At 42.4% G+C, this 13,951-nt stretch overlaps 1 protein-coding gene across 5 annotated transcripts in view; it reads right to left on the bottom strand.

The window, feature by feature from the left end:
* Positions 1 to 13,951, bottom strand: part of LOC137531844 (son of sevenless homolog 2-like) — a 77,857-nt gene that overhangs the window by 17,446 nt on the left and 46,460 nt on the right. For 2 of the 5 annotated variants that reach the window (XM_068251815.1, XM_068251820.1), the window contains exons 6-7: positions 12,051 to 12,154; positions 5,593 to 5,680 (exon numbers count right to left, since the gene is read on the bottom strand). The exons of 1 other annotated variant lie outside the window; for it this stretch is intronic. The gene's annotated coding sequence lies outside the window, so the exon portion shown is untranslated. Of the gene's footprint in view, positions 1 to 5,592; positions 5,681 to 12,050; positions 12,160 to 13,951 lie in introns of those variants that run through there. 2 more of the 5 variants (XM_068251819.1, XM_068251816.1) reach the window with 2 other exon arrangements.

Genomic DNA, 13,951 nt, shown 5'->3' on the forward strand with positions numbered 1-13,951 from the left:
CTCCAACTCTATGGAACTCCCTACCTCCACCCATTAGGGCAGCCCCCTCCTTTAACATCTTCAAGAAAGCCCTCAAAATCACCTTTTCACTCTGGCCTACTACGCCTTACAATTGCTCTAAACCTACAGCTGAACTCTGGTCCCCTACTGTTCATGTCCCTACCTCTCCCTCTAGATTGTAAGCCTTTGGGCAGGGTCCTCCTCCTTTTGTGTCCTACCTGATCATGCACCAAAATTACTGTACACCCATGCTATGCATCTGAGTGAACCTAACTTGCCTAATCTCCACGCTCCCCTCCAGTGACTGACTAAGCATTACCTTGTACTCATACTGTGCTGTGTGATCTGGTTTTCTTGTATTCCTGTATTGTCATATTGCTGTATGTCACCCCTAAATATTGTCTGTAACCTAAACTAATGTCCAGAGTTGCGTAATATGTTGGCGCTTTATAAATACAATAAATAAATAAATGTTATGTTTTGTGTCATCTGTAATTCTCACAGGCTTTAAATTCACACATAGTCACTGCAAGTTTTTTTTCTTTGAAAATGCCCCAAAAATATTTTGCCACAATATTTAAAAAACAAAATTACAGAAGAACATACTAATGGTTTCATAAGGATAGAAAAGAGTATTTCTAAAAATAAAATTGAATTATTAAGAACTCTTACTGTTACAAAAAAAGAAAGTTTGCAGAATTGACAAAAGACATTTTAATCACTTTATAATTGCATAATTACAGCTTTAAAATATGAAGTTATGATTATTATTGGTAGAGGCTGCAGTAATATGTAAAAACCTTCTATACAAAGTACATTGGTACAAAGTAGTATTGCCTGTTTTCTGCCGGTCTAAGCAGTAGGAGTGGTCAATGACATGATAATAATTTTGAGTCTATGCAAAACTTACACTAATTGTATGCAAATGTATGCAGCTTGAAAGTGGACTGATCAAATGACGCAGTTACATGCATTTGATTGGTCTATTTTCAAGCTGCATATAAATTCATCAACTCATTGACCATCCTTTGCAAACATTGTATGAATCATATGAGGCCTGGGTCTTTTCTGCAGCATTTTACAAAGTACATTAAACAAGATATTGCTAATGGCCATCCAGAGACGATAACAATCTAGTCCATAACAGAGTGATACTCTAATGTCCATACCATAGTCCTAGACTTATACTCTTACAGATTACTAGAGAGGAATCGATTCCTAGCATACACTACACATCGATTTTCAACAGATTCCAGCAGGAATCGGCAATGTTGTGCTCCATTGAACAATGCAACGCTGCAGTTTGATCAATTTTCAATAGATTTCCTGTTGGAATGGGCCATTGATCTACTGATGCTTCTGCCCCGCCCCAAATCAATCTAAATTTTCTATCCTACAATAGTATGTAAAAAAGAGGTGCCAAGTAGTTTAAAATATATTAAAAACAGTTAAAAGGGGAGATAGTGGTGGACTTACCTCCCAACTGAAAACAGAAGTGATCTTTTTTCAAAAAAACTGCTTTATTTAAATAAAACTCGAAATATGACATGTTTCGCAGGTCTCACCTGCTCCTCTAGGGAGATAGATAGATAGATACAAGTATCTGCTGTGTAAATACAGCATGTAGAGATCTTCTATCCTGTCTGATTAAAGCTCAATACTTACATTCAACCAACCGCACAAAATGATCAGGCGCACAACTTGTTGTTTACACGATAAGTACGTATACACACGTACATATATATTAAATATACACACGTACATATATATTAAATATACACGTACATATACACACGTACATATATATTAAATATATAAATACTGCATGTGCACAACAAGTCTGCATTCAAAGACAACAAGTGAAATCTGTCAGAAAACAATCCCTCCATGCACATAGGTCCCATCAATAAATGGACTGCATATCTGCATTCTGTAAGGTGTTACGAACTCACACATATGAAACATGAGTATTAAACTGTACAGTGTTACGGAGAAACTTTATTCCTGAATGGCTATAGGTCCAATCCACCAGGGAATTTCCCAGAACATGTGTCAGTCAGATTGAGCCTAATCATTTCTGTAAATATGGGCGACTAGCATATTCCTAGTGGCTAGGAAATCCGTGAAATATGAATTTTAGGTTTTGACTAGCATACCAGCAGAACAACCGTCCCTTGTAAAAGCTGCTGTGTGAAAAGAAATATAGATAAGCATCTAAGAGGATCCTTGATCTCTGGCAGGAGTCTAAAGGTGCGAATCCTGCAGTCACCCAGTCTGGAATAAGAGTGAAGACTGCATGAGTTATGCAGAGTGCGTTCTTGGGGCAAGTTTCCTTTATTAGGATTTGTCAAAAAATGAAACAGGGGTTCATGAAAGCGAGGAACTTTTGTGACAAAAAGCTAATTAATTTTTAATTAAATTGGCCACTGCAGCTTTAAGGCCAAGCTGCAGGGCCACAGGACACAGCACACAAGTGATTCCCTCTCTTTTCTCCCCACCAACAAAGCTCTCTGTTGGTGGGGTCTGATCGCCCCCAGATGGTTGTTTGTTTATGTATGTTTGCCTGGTTTTTTTTTGTTTTTTTTTTATAAAAAAATTGTTTTTTATATGTGTTGTAACCCTCCCTCCCTCCCCTCACCAGCCAATCCCCGTGATCAGCTGTCATAGGCTTCAGCCTATGACAGCCGATCACCTCTGTGCCTCTGGAGAGAACAGCGCTACTGAAGATCGCAGCGTTGTACATGTAATTAGAAGGCAGTTTCGCCGCCTAAAAGCTCCACTCCGCCCACCAAGCAGGAGATGCACGCACAGCCTGGGCACGATCTCCTGCAAAACAGAGCACCAGGACTTTACGCTGATCGGCGTTAGGCGGTCCAGGGGCTGCCGCCACGCCCATCAGCGTGTTGCGGTCGTCTAGAGGTTAAAGAAACACTGAACCGAAAAAAAAATTATGATATAATGAATTGGTTGTGTAGTACGGATAATTACTAGAACATTAGTAGCCAAGAAAATAGCCTCATATTTTTATTTTCAGTTATATAGTTTTTTTTTAATAACATTGCATAATTCTCTAATATTTGCAGTTTACACATTACACTCAGCATTCTAAATGATTTTACAGAGCCGGCTACTGAACTTTTGAACTATCCTCTGCAGAATAAAACAAAATACAGTGACAGACACTTGAGATAATAAGCTTCAGAAGACAGAGCTCTCTGCCACTTTGAAAGTCGGAGAGATCAGTGGCTCTTTTGCATATATAACAACTGGAGTTTCTTAACTCTTTCTGTACTGGAAACAATATCAGACTCATATCTCTGCTGCTAATGTTTTATTTCTTAACTGTACTACACATACAAATCATTATATCATAAGTTTATTTTCACTTCAGATTCTCTTTAACTCTGTTCTCCGTCACAATGAATGGTAAATAGAATTGATAATATGTATGGGCCACCTCGATGCAAACTCGGTATAGCTACATCTATAATGATTGCTCAGATGCCCTCTCCCTCCATGATACACATGTGCAGCGTTTCCAATTGGCATATAATTTGTCAAGACAGGTGGTCTAAAACCACCATTTATTATGGAATGTACTATATATTAGCAGTGTAGGATCATGCTCAATAGGGCAATACTTTAAATTGTGGTCACACCTAACTCTATTTAACCATCTATAGTATGTATTCTCTATTGTCCAGAAGATACGAGGGTTATATAAATCCAAAATAATAATAATAAGAACAATCTGACATGGATCCATGTATATTTATAGTAATTATGTCCACATCATTGCATCAGGATGCTTGAATGCAGTGAGATGTATTTACATGTTCCTTGCAGGCATACAGGTGTATGAGGATGGCATGATCAAACCTTTGGTTGTCATTTTTGCATGCTAGTTTAGATGGAAACTTAACTAAGTACATCATAGCAATTTTATACTGTACATAATTAGTATAATTTCCATTGGGTCTGTACCACTTAGGTGCTTCTAATACCTCATTATTACTTTAATTTGCCTTACACCATTTTTCAAGTTAGGAATGATGGTCCTGCACTTCTTAAAGACCGTGTAGATTCAACATTTATATTCCATTTGCAATAAAAATAAAGATCTAATTATGCTAATTATGAGCTCAGGTGGGTATACTTTGTCATGTGATAATACATTTTAATTACATTTGCACCCACTATTATAGCGGGCACCCTTTTAACAACTTGTCATCCCGGGGCAGTATATCTACGCCCCACAGAACTTCATCTAAAGTCCCAGAGGCAAAGATAAATGTACCTCACCCCCCCCCCCCCCACACACACACACACACGTGCTCGTGCACTCCCACATGTGCTCTTGTTGCCACCCGTTAGTACACAGATCAGTGAATGGAACACAGTTCCATGTCCCCGATCAAAGTGCCTGAGATAAATGATCACTGGCATCAATGAGATGCTGTTGGTCATTGACAAATGTGAAAGTAAAGCATTCACACGTGGCTTCCTGTAACGCGTTTATGCAGTACACAACACACACTAGGAATAAAGTGGAGGACATCTAGTGGCCAAATAGTAAATTTACACCCAATAATACATCCCATGAAATAAAAATACATAAAATATCCCATTAATTAACCCCTTACCTTCGTTCCCATAGTTACCAAAATAAAACACTTTTATAAAACTTTTTAAAAAATCAATTTTTTCCCTCATTATTCCTGTTAAAATGCATTTAGAGTAAAATCATTCTTAGCAAAATGTACAACCCAAAGAAAGCATAATTGGTGGCAAAAAAGAGAGATATAGATCATTTCATTGTGATAAGTAGTGATAAAGTTATTGGCAAATGAAAGGGAGAAGCGCTGAAATGTGAAAATTGCTCTGGCCCATAAGGGGGAAAATCCCTCAGTGGTGAACTACTTAAATAAACAGGATGCTGCCAGCGTCCTTTTCAACTGCTCAGATATTATGCCCTATAAACACTACCTGGACAATTTTGTGTGTTTCAATCTAACTTTTTGGTATGACATATAAAAAAAAAACAAAAAAAACAAAAAACCTTTTCCCCTAAATGTGTGCTGCAGCTCTTTATGTTTCAATTTTCCAGTCGGATTCACCCTCACCTATTTAACTGATTAACTAAAAGTAGGTGTGTAAGTAAATTATCTAAGTGTACAAATGCAGTTTTTCCATTTATTTTGGCAAACATTATGCAAGGAGGGAAGTGACAATATGGGAGGTAAAAGATTCCTTTGGTGTAAATGATATTGATGGCAATCTTGGATTTTCTTGTGTAGTCTGCGGATCCTAGATTTATCTATAAAGATATTTTCAAGATCACAGTTAGCATGCTGTTTTTAATGAGAGATGAGTTCTAGGGGATTTTCTCTAAATTTTTTAGGGAATAAATGTTTGAAGATCTGAAATAATATGCAGTAATACGTTGATACTTCAGCATCAATGAACCAATCTGTACTTCCTACCCATCACAAACCAATTATAAAAACATTTTTCCGATCAACAAAATAGCCATTGAATGATTGCTTTAAAGAATCATTTGCAGCCGATTGGGAACATCAACAGATTTTATTTTCTTCCAGTCATAACTATTTGATCCCTTCTTCGCTAAAAATTGGACTGTTAGTGGCCACCTTAAAGAACAAGCGACACCCATGCTAACCTAGAAATAAAAAACACATATATAGATAAATACTACTTCTACTTACATAACAGATGCATTGTGCTATCCACGTAATGATTCCTGTGAATTTTATAAAGGAAAAGCAGAAAATCCTATTCTAGGCAGTGGCCATCTTGCCAAGCTAATGCTGACATCATATCCTCCCTGACTCTTGTTTTCCCCCCTCTCTTCTCTTGCTCATTGTGTATTCATTAGCTGCCCTCCTCACAGAGTCTTCAGACACTCCCACTGAGGTGTATACTAACAACCGCACTGTCTTTTTTTTATTTACACTTCCAATCACTGAGTCACCTCAGCCTTGCTTGTAAACACAAGTAATCAGAGGGTGTTTCTGATAAGCAGCTAGGCAAGGAAATAAATGGCAGAGGAAGAATATATTATAGATAAAAAGAACTCCGGGCATTCAACTCTTTGGCACTGTTTGGCACTAGGGCCAGTGCTCCTAAAGTATGTGATGACTACAAACCATAACAGCAGAAAAAGTTTTGCAAGTTTTGAGTGCAGGATTAGCATCTTTATCACTTAATACACTCAGACCAGTTGCTGTTGAAATTTGATTTTTTATGGTGACAATACCGCTTTAAAGAGGAACTGTTCAAGCCACATTTAGCCTGCATGTAATCTTCATTACAACTGGCAGAAATAAATGAAAAAAATAAAAAAAAAAACAGACAGCACCAAGTGCCATTATCTATAACCATAAGCCTTAAAAATGTGATAGGCTAAAAGATTGGGATTTTTTTTAATAAATATACATATGAACAGAGGGAAATACTGGTTGTCAAGCAGCTGGAAACAGCCATTATTTCCCACAACACAACAAGGCTCCCACAGTGTGATGTCAGCACCGTGGGAGGGGTTTTACCACAATATCAGCCATACAAATGTCCCTGATGATCTATTCGGGAAAAGATAAAGATTTCTCATGGGAAAGGGATTATCAGCTGCTGAATGGGATGAAGTTCAATCCTTGGTTACAATTCCTCTTTAGGCTCCCTGCACACTACGGGCTTGATTCACAAAAGCGTGATAACTGCTATCACAGCATTTATCACATGATCTGCCACGCGCAGTGGTGTGCGCGAGCAAAGGATTACTCCAAACTACGTTTGCACACGATCACGCGCAGGTTTCACACGAGTCATCGCGTGCAAACTTTCATTTATCACGCATAGTAATCCTTTACTCGCAAAAAAACTTTGTGCACGGCAGATGGCGTGATAACTGCTGTGATAGTAGTTATCACGCTTAGAGAATTGAGCCCTACATTCGATTCCGATTTTTAATCAATTTTCACATGCGATTCCGATTTCCGATTTTGAATCGGTACTGCACGCTGCGTTTTTTTTTCCTTTTTTTCCTTTTGGTAGCATCCAGGGAAAATCTGAATCACAATTCAGAAATCGGAATCGCAAATCGGATTTGCAATGTGCAGGGAGCCTAACACTGAACACTTAAACCAACTGCATTCTCCACTATTGTTATTATTATAATTTTATCAGTATGGATAAATGTTGGAGACCCTCAAGTGACCTCATTCCCTGGAGTGAGAACACCTGTGACTTAATGATCTATGCCCTGCAATGGGTAGCTTTGATATAGTAAGTGTGTAAGGGATGCAGTGTCCCGAGTGTGAAGTGTTATGACATGGTGACAAGTGACATCTTCCTTGTTCTGACACTGTAATGTGTACTGACAGTACTGTCTTCTGACATGCCCATGTGTTGTCATACTGTTGTGTCTGGGCAGAGCGAAGCATTATCTTTTATATCATTTTTATTGCTCACCCAATAGACACAATTTATCAAATAGGAACAAGAGAAGTTCAGAATCATACACTAACATATGCAATGACAGTAACAATGCTGCAATAAGAAATTTCAGGATTCTTCTGAGCTAAATAGGCTCTACTGTAATATAAACAAACACCTATGGAAAAATTAATCTAGCACAACAACACCACAAACATTTACAATGTACTTAGCATTACCTGAGAACAAGAGATTGTTTTTTTAAATGGTCTGACTGCCATCTTGTGGTAAATGTTAGTACTACATGTTCCATGGATTAATTGAAGTTAATGTTTGTGTGGTTTAGCTTCTTAAAACAGAAGGTACTTGGGATAATTCCGATTTAAAGAGACTCTGAAGCGAGAATAATTCTCGCTTCAGAGCTCATGGTTAGCAGGGGCACGTGTGCCCCTGCTAAACCGCCGATATAGCGCCACTAAACGGGGTTCCCTTCACCCCCAAACCCCCCACTGCGACACTTGGTCGCAGACTTGGTTGCTCCTGGAGGCAGGGCTAACGGCTGCAGCCCTGCCTCCAGTCGCGTCTATAAGAGGCGCATCGCCGCCTCTCCCCCACCCCTTTCAGTGAAGGAAGACTGAGAGGGGCGGGGGAGAGGCGGAGATACGCGCTGACAGACGCGCGTGGGGCAGGGCTGCGGCGGTTAGCCCTGCCCCAACCAGGAAGCGCTCCCTCGCTGAAACGAGGGGATTTGGGGGATCAGGGACCCCCGTTAAGCCGCGGGATAGCGTCGGTTTAGCAGGGGCACACGTGCCCCTGCTATCTATGAGGTCTGAAGCGAGATTTATTCTCGCTTCAGACTCTCTTTAAGTGTGTAACTGTGGTGACCCACAATGCACACTGCTGAATATGCAAATTATGTCTTTATGCCCCCACTGCTGCAGCACTTGCTGGATCACCCACATCCCCGCCGCACACCAGAAAAACATAAGTGCTGTGGGAAACATGGGTGATCCAAAAATTGGATTGGAATGGGTTAAGAGATGGTTTCTAAATGTATTAGATTGCTTTTCTATTCGTTCGTAATTTTCCAGGGCTGTGGAGTCGGTACAAAAATCTTCCGACTCCTCAGTTTCTGAAACCACGACTCCAACTCCGAGTACACAAAAACAGACTCCGACTTCTTAGTCTAATACTTACTGTGGATTTTGTACAAAAATCATGCGACTCCGACTCCTCAGTTTCTGAAACCACGACTCCGACTCCAACTCTGACTCCACAGCCCTGTAATTTTCTTTAAAGGATACCAGAGTTGAGGACACTTAGATGAAGGGCTGTACCAGAGGCGTTGCTAGGATCCTGGGAGATCTGGGGCACCCCTGGGCACCAAGTGATAGCGAATGTGTGGCGTGCGTGGCAGACCTTGGCAAAAAAGGGCGTGTCCATGCAGCAGGGGCGTGGTCATGGGTGGGGTCAAATGTACATGAACCTAGCAGTGGTGTAATACCATAAATAAGCAGCATTTCACATAAATAGGTAGATTCCCCTCACCTGGCTTCTGTCTTATGCTCGACTGGCTTGGGCGCTGTGCTCGGCTGGCAGTTATGCTGTGCTGGCTTTGCGGTGATGCTATGATGCTGCCCTGGCTGGCGTGATGCTGTTCTGGCCTAGCCGGCAGTGATGCTGAGGCCTGGCTAGCGGTGATGCTCAGATGCCTGGCTGCCGGTACTGCTGTGCTGGCCTGACTGGCAGTGATGCTGAGGGGCCTGGCTGGTGGCATTGCTGTGCTGGCCTGGCTGGTGGTGATGCTGAGGCCTGGCTGGTGGTGATGCTGTGTTGGCCTGGCTGGTGGTGGTGGTGATGCTGAGGCCTGGCTGGTGGTGATATTGTGCTAGCCTGGCTGGCAGTTATGCTGCAGTGATGCTGCGCTCAGGGCTGGCTGTCATGCTGTGCGGGGATCTACAATTGCCCACCAGCAGCAGGGCCGGATTTGTACATTTTACCACCCAAGGCCCACCATCACCAGCAACCCCCTAACAACAGCAGGGCTAGGATAGAGTTATTGGACAAGAGAAAGGAGGGAGGCTAGGGATACTGATAGATCAGGGTTAGGCATTTACAAAAAATACATAATAATATTGTAGGACATTAGACTATGACTATGGTAGGATTAGATTGTGAGCTCCTCTGAGGACAGTCTGTGACATGGCTATGTACTCTGTAAAGTGCTGCAGAAGATGTCAGCCATAACCTAATGTCCTTTCATATTATTAGTATGTATTTATATAGCACTGACATCTTCTGCAGCACTTTACAGAGTACATAGCCATGCCACTGACTGTCCTCAGTGGAGCTCACAATCTAACTCTACCATAGTCATAACCTAATGTCCTTTCATATTATTAGTATGTATTTATATAGCACTATGGTAGAATTAAATTGTGAGCTCCACTGAGGACAGTCAGTGACATGACTATGTGCTCTGTAAAAGTGCTGCAGAAGATGTCAGTGCTATATAAACACATAATAATATGGTTGGACATTAGACTATGACTATGGTAGGAATAGATTGTGAGCCCCAATGAGAACAGTCAGTGGCATGGCTATGTACTCTAAAGTGCTACAGAAGATGTCAGTGCTATATAAATACACAGCAGTCTGCCTGTGCATGCTGAATGACCCTGGAGGAGGGGCGACGCCAGGTGGGTGCTTTGGGTGCTGAAGCACCCCCTAAAATCCTCCAAGCACCCTATTAGCACCCCCTAAAAAAACAGGTGCGGATTTGAAATTTTTCTTCTTTTCGAACGGTGCCGCTCTGTTGCTTTAATTTTTCCCAGGCACTAGCTCAGCCCCAGCCCCGTCTAGCATGCCACTCACACTGCTGTGCTCTGCTCAGGCTCCCCCTTGCTGTGTGCGCCGTGGCGATTGACGTCAGACATTCCGTGCGCAGCCCACGCTGACGTGACGTCACTCGGCCAGGCAGCATAAAACTGTGGCGTGGTGAGGGCGGAGCCGTGGGCGTGAGGAGAGAGGGAGCCTGGAGCGTGGAGACGAGAGCTGAGCAACGAGAGAAAGACCGTCAGTCAGAGCCTGGACTGGAGACAGAGAGGTCTGGAGTCGGAAAAAGGAGAGCCAGTCCCATTGTGTGAGTGAGGGAGGCCCAGTTCAGCGCGGGCATCGGGCGGGGGGTGTGTTGGGGTCCCCTTTGCTGCGTCACTGGGCCTGGCTAGGCTGGCTCACACTCTAATCCTGTAAGTGTAATGTCCATACTATATTTATATAGCAGTAACATCTTATCAAGCACTTTACAGAGTGCATAGTCCGGTTCTCGGAAGAGCTCACAATTTAATCCGACCATACTCTTATATCCTACCATATCATTATGTATTTATATAGCACTGGAATATACTCCAGCACTTTACCACGCCCCTCTTTTGATGACCACGCCCCTTTTGTTGGCCACACCCATCTTTTTTACCCCACCCCTCTTTTGGCCATGCCCCCCCACCCCCCCGCAAAAAAAGATAAATTGCGCGCCGCAACACCTAGCCCCCCTTCAAAATTATCCAGCACCTGCATAGCACCCCCCAAAAAATCCCTGGAGCCGCCACTGCCCTGGAGCAGGAAGCTCCTCTATGTCCTGTGTCCTCTTTGCTTCCCGAGCTTCTGTGTATTGTACGGGGGGGGGGGGGGGGGCACTGCACTTCACATTCTCTCCCCTGCCAGGTCACACAGAGTCCAATATCACGGCAGGGGGGAAGATTACAGGACAGCCAGGCAGCAGCATTACAGCTCCAGCTATGGAGCCTTACACTGCTTGGAGTGCACGCTGATGAGGAGCCTCACATGGCAGGAGAGGTTCTCCTTCCCATAGACTGCCCAGCCCTATGTGATCCCGGCCGGCTGATAGCATCCGCCACCTGCACCTCCGATCTGCAGCCACAGTAACAGCAGGACGCTGCGGGTACTCTAACATTTAGAGCACAGCCAGCGGGCACTACCGACAAGATACCGGGCCAGTGCCCCATATCTAAGACCCCGTAAATTTAGCAGGTTGCGGTGTTTAATAAAAAGTCTGATTTACTTCAAAATCGTATGTGAATTTTCATAAAGTAAATTTTCTGTGCCCCCATTGACTTGCACTGAAACATGAACCACACATTGCGCAAAAAAAGCAAACCTGCCATCTGAATTTAAAATGCAGAAAAACCTGATATAAATTATTTGTGATTTCTTTCAGGCAAAATTTTACTCTCTTAAGTGACTTCACTGCCTTTGAAGCTGTTGATCGCACAGTCTTTCTCTCTAGTAATCATTTAAATGTATTACTGGGACATGAGTGTAAGAACTAAGTTGACAGCCAGTTTGCAAAATATTGTTTTCAGATGGGGAGTTAGAGCCACTTCTGCCAAAAATCTAGCGTATATGGTAGCCCTCAATACCCAACTCCATTGTCAAGAGATCCAGACTGCTGGATCATCTTGTCTGAGAACTGGCAAGGGTTATTGCTCTCCTTCTTGCCCCTCCTGCTCCATTACTCCATGCTGCGCAATTCCATTGGCCCTACTACCTCCTTTATAACAACAGAACACTTCACTAACCTGCAGGCTAGCAGCACGTCATTTCAAAACTCAGCCCCAAGTTGTCGCCCAATCAAGTCGTTTTCTGCAGGTAATTTTGCGTGTGTATGCAGCTTAAAGAGAACCTGTACTGAGTAAAAATATTTAAAATAAACACATGAGGTAACTTCAAATGAACATTACATAGTTAACTTGCCATCAGTTCCTCTGAGAAGCTCACCATTTTCTTCTGACAATAATCCCTTCCAGTTCTGACAATATTTTGTCAGATCTGAAATATATCAGTTGCTGTCAGTAAAATATCAGTTGCTGTCAGTTATAGCTGAGAGGAAAACTGATGTACCAGGTAATGTCCATGTTTCCCTATGGCTCAAGTGGGCGATGGTGCAGTTTAACTGTGTGCTGACCAGAAAGCTGTTATGGGTAATGGCCATTTTTAAAATGGAGGACGGAAACTTCCCTTGATCACAGTGAACAAACAGGATGCGGGACAGGAGAAAGACACTGAGGAGTAGACTACATGGAAGGTAAGTATGACTTGTGTATGCTTATTTTGACTTTTAATTTTCAGTTCAGGTTTTCTTTAAGGTGGGAAACTGCATATTAACTAAAAGACCATGCAATGAAAAATCTCTTGATGTTTTTAGTGTTCGGTGTCAGATTTAGGAGAAATATGATATAAAAAAAAAAAGAATATTTCTGCTGGTTTCCATCTTTAAGTTTCTCTTTACTTATTTGCATGAACTCATTGGCTCCAGCCTGCTGATCACCTGACATCTAACTGCTAAACAGTAACCAGTACAACTGCCATCTACATGTTTACTATTTACCTGCATCAGTGCTTTAAAGAGAACCAGAACTGAAAAAAAAAAGTCAAAATAACCATAAACAGGTCATACTTCCCTCCTGTGTGGTCTACTCCTCAATCTCTTTCTTCTCTTCTGCGTCCCATTTGTCCACTGTGATCAATGGAATTCTCTGGCCTCCATTTTAAAAATGGCCATTACCCCATAACAGCGTCCTGGTCAGCACACTGTTAGGCCTGGAACCCACTGAAAACAGCAAACGCGAAACGCTACCGCTAGAGTTTTGTCTGAGCGGTTTGCAAGCGGATTCATGCGCGTTTGCGGTCGCGTTTTGCAACATTGTATTTTTTTGCTCAGCAGTTGCGTAGCGTTTTGCGTTTTTATCCTGATTGGTCCTGTGAATTATTTTTCATTTTGTTAGTGTGCTGAACCGCAAAACGCTAGCAAAACCGCTCAGTTTAGGTTTTGCTGAGCGTTTCCGCTAGTGTTTCAATACTTTACATTGAAGCGCTAACGCTCCCAAAATGCTGCACGTCCTGCGTTTGCGTTTCTGGGAAACGCAAACGCTCCTGTGGAGGTTGCCCCATCCATTAACATTGGCCCAGCGTTTGGCAAAGTGCTAGCGTATCGCAACGCTGCCAAAACGCTGCCAAAAGCGCTCCTGTGGGTTCCAGCCCTTAGACTGTAATATCACCCACTTGAGCCATAGGGAACTATGGACATTACCTTGCACAATTAGTTGTAACTGACAGCTGCTGATATCTAACTGACAGCAACTGGTATATTTCAGTTCTGACAAAATATTGTCAGAACTGAAAGGGATCATTGTAAGAAGAAAATGGTGAGCTTCTGAGAGGAATTGACAGCGAGGTAAGTATGTAATATACATTTGCAGCTATGTCATGTGTTTATTTTAAATAATTGTACTCACTTTAGGTTCCCCTTAAAACACAGTGTGGATTTTAAACTGCTACTGTGACAGTCTAATGTAATCCTATATAATCAAACCCCATGTGTCCCCGCGTCATCCTCCTGTCCCTGTGTTTTGACTACTGCGCATGTGTAGCCGTTGGGACAGGAAGAGGACGGGGCCAGGGGGGCTGGCAGGCAGCGCGC

This window comes from Hyperolius riggenbachi, chromosome 9, assembly GCF_040937935.1.
Source record: "Hyperolius riggenbachi isolate aHypRig1 chromosome 9, aHypRig1.pri, whole genome shotgun sequence".
Taxonomy (NCBI): domain Eukaryota; kingdom Metazoa; phylum Chordata; class Amphibia; order Anura; family Hyperoliidae; genus Hyperolius; species Hyperolius riggenbachi.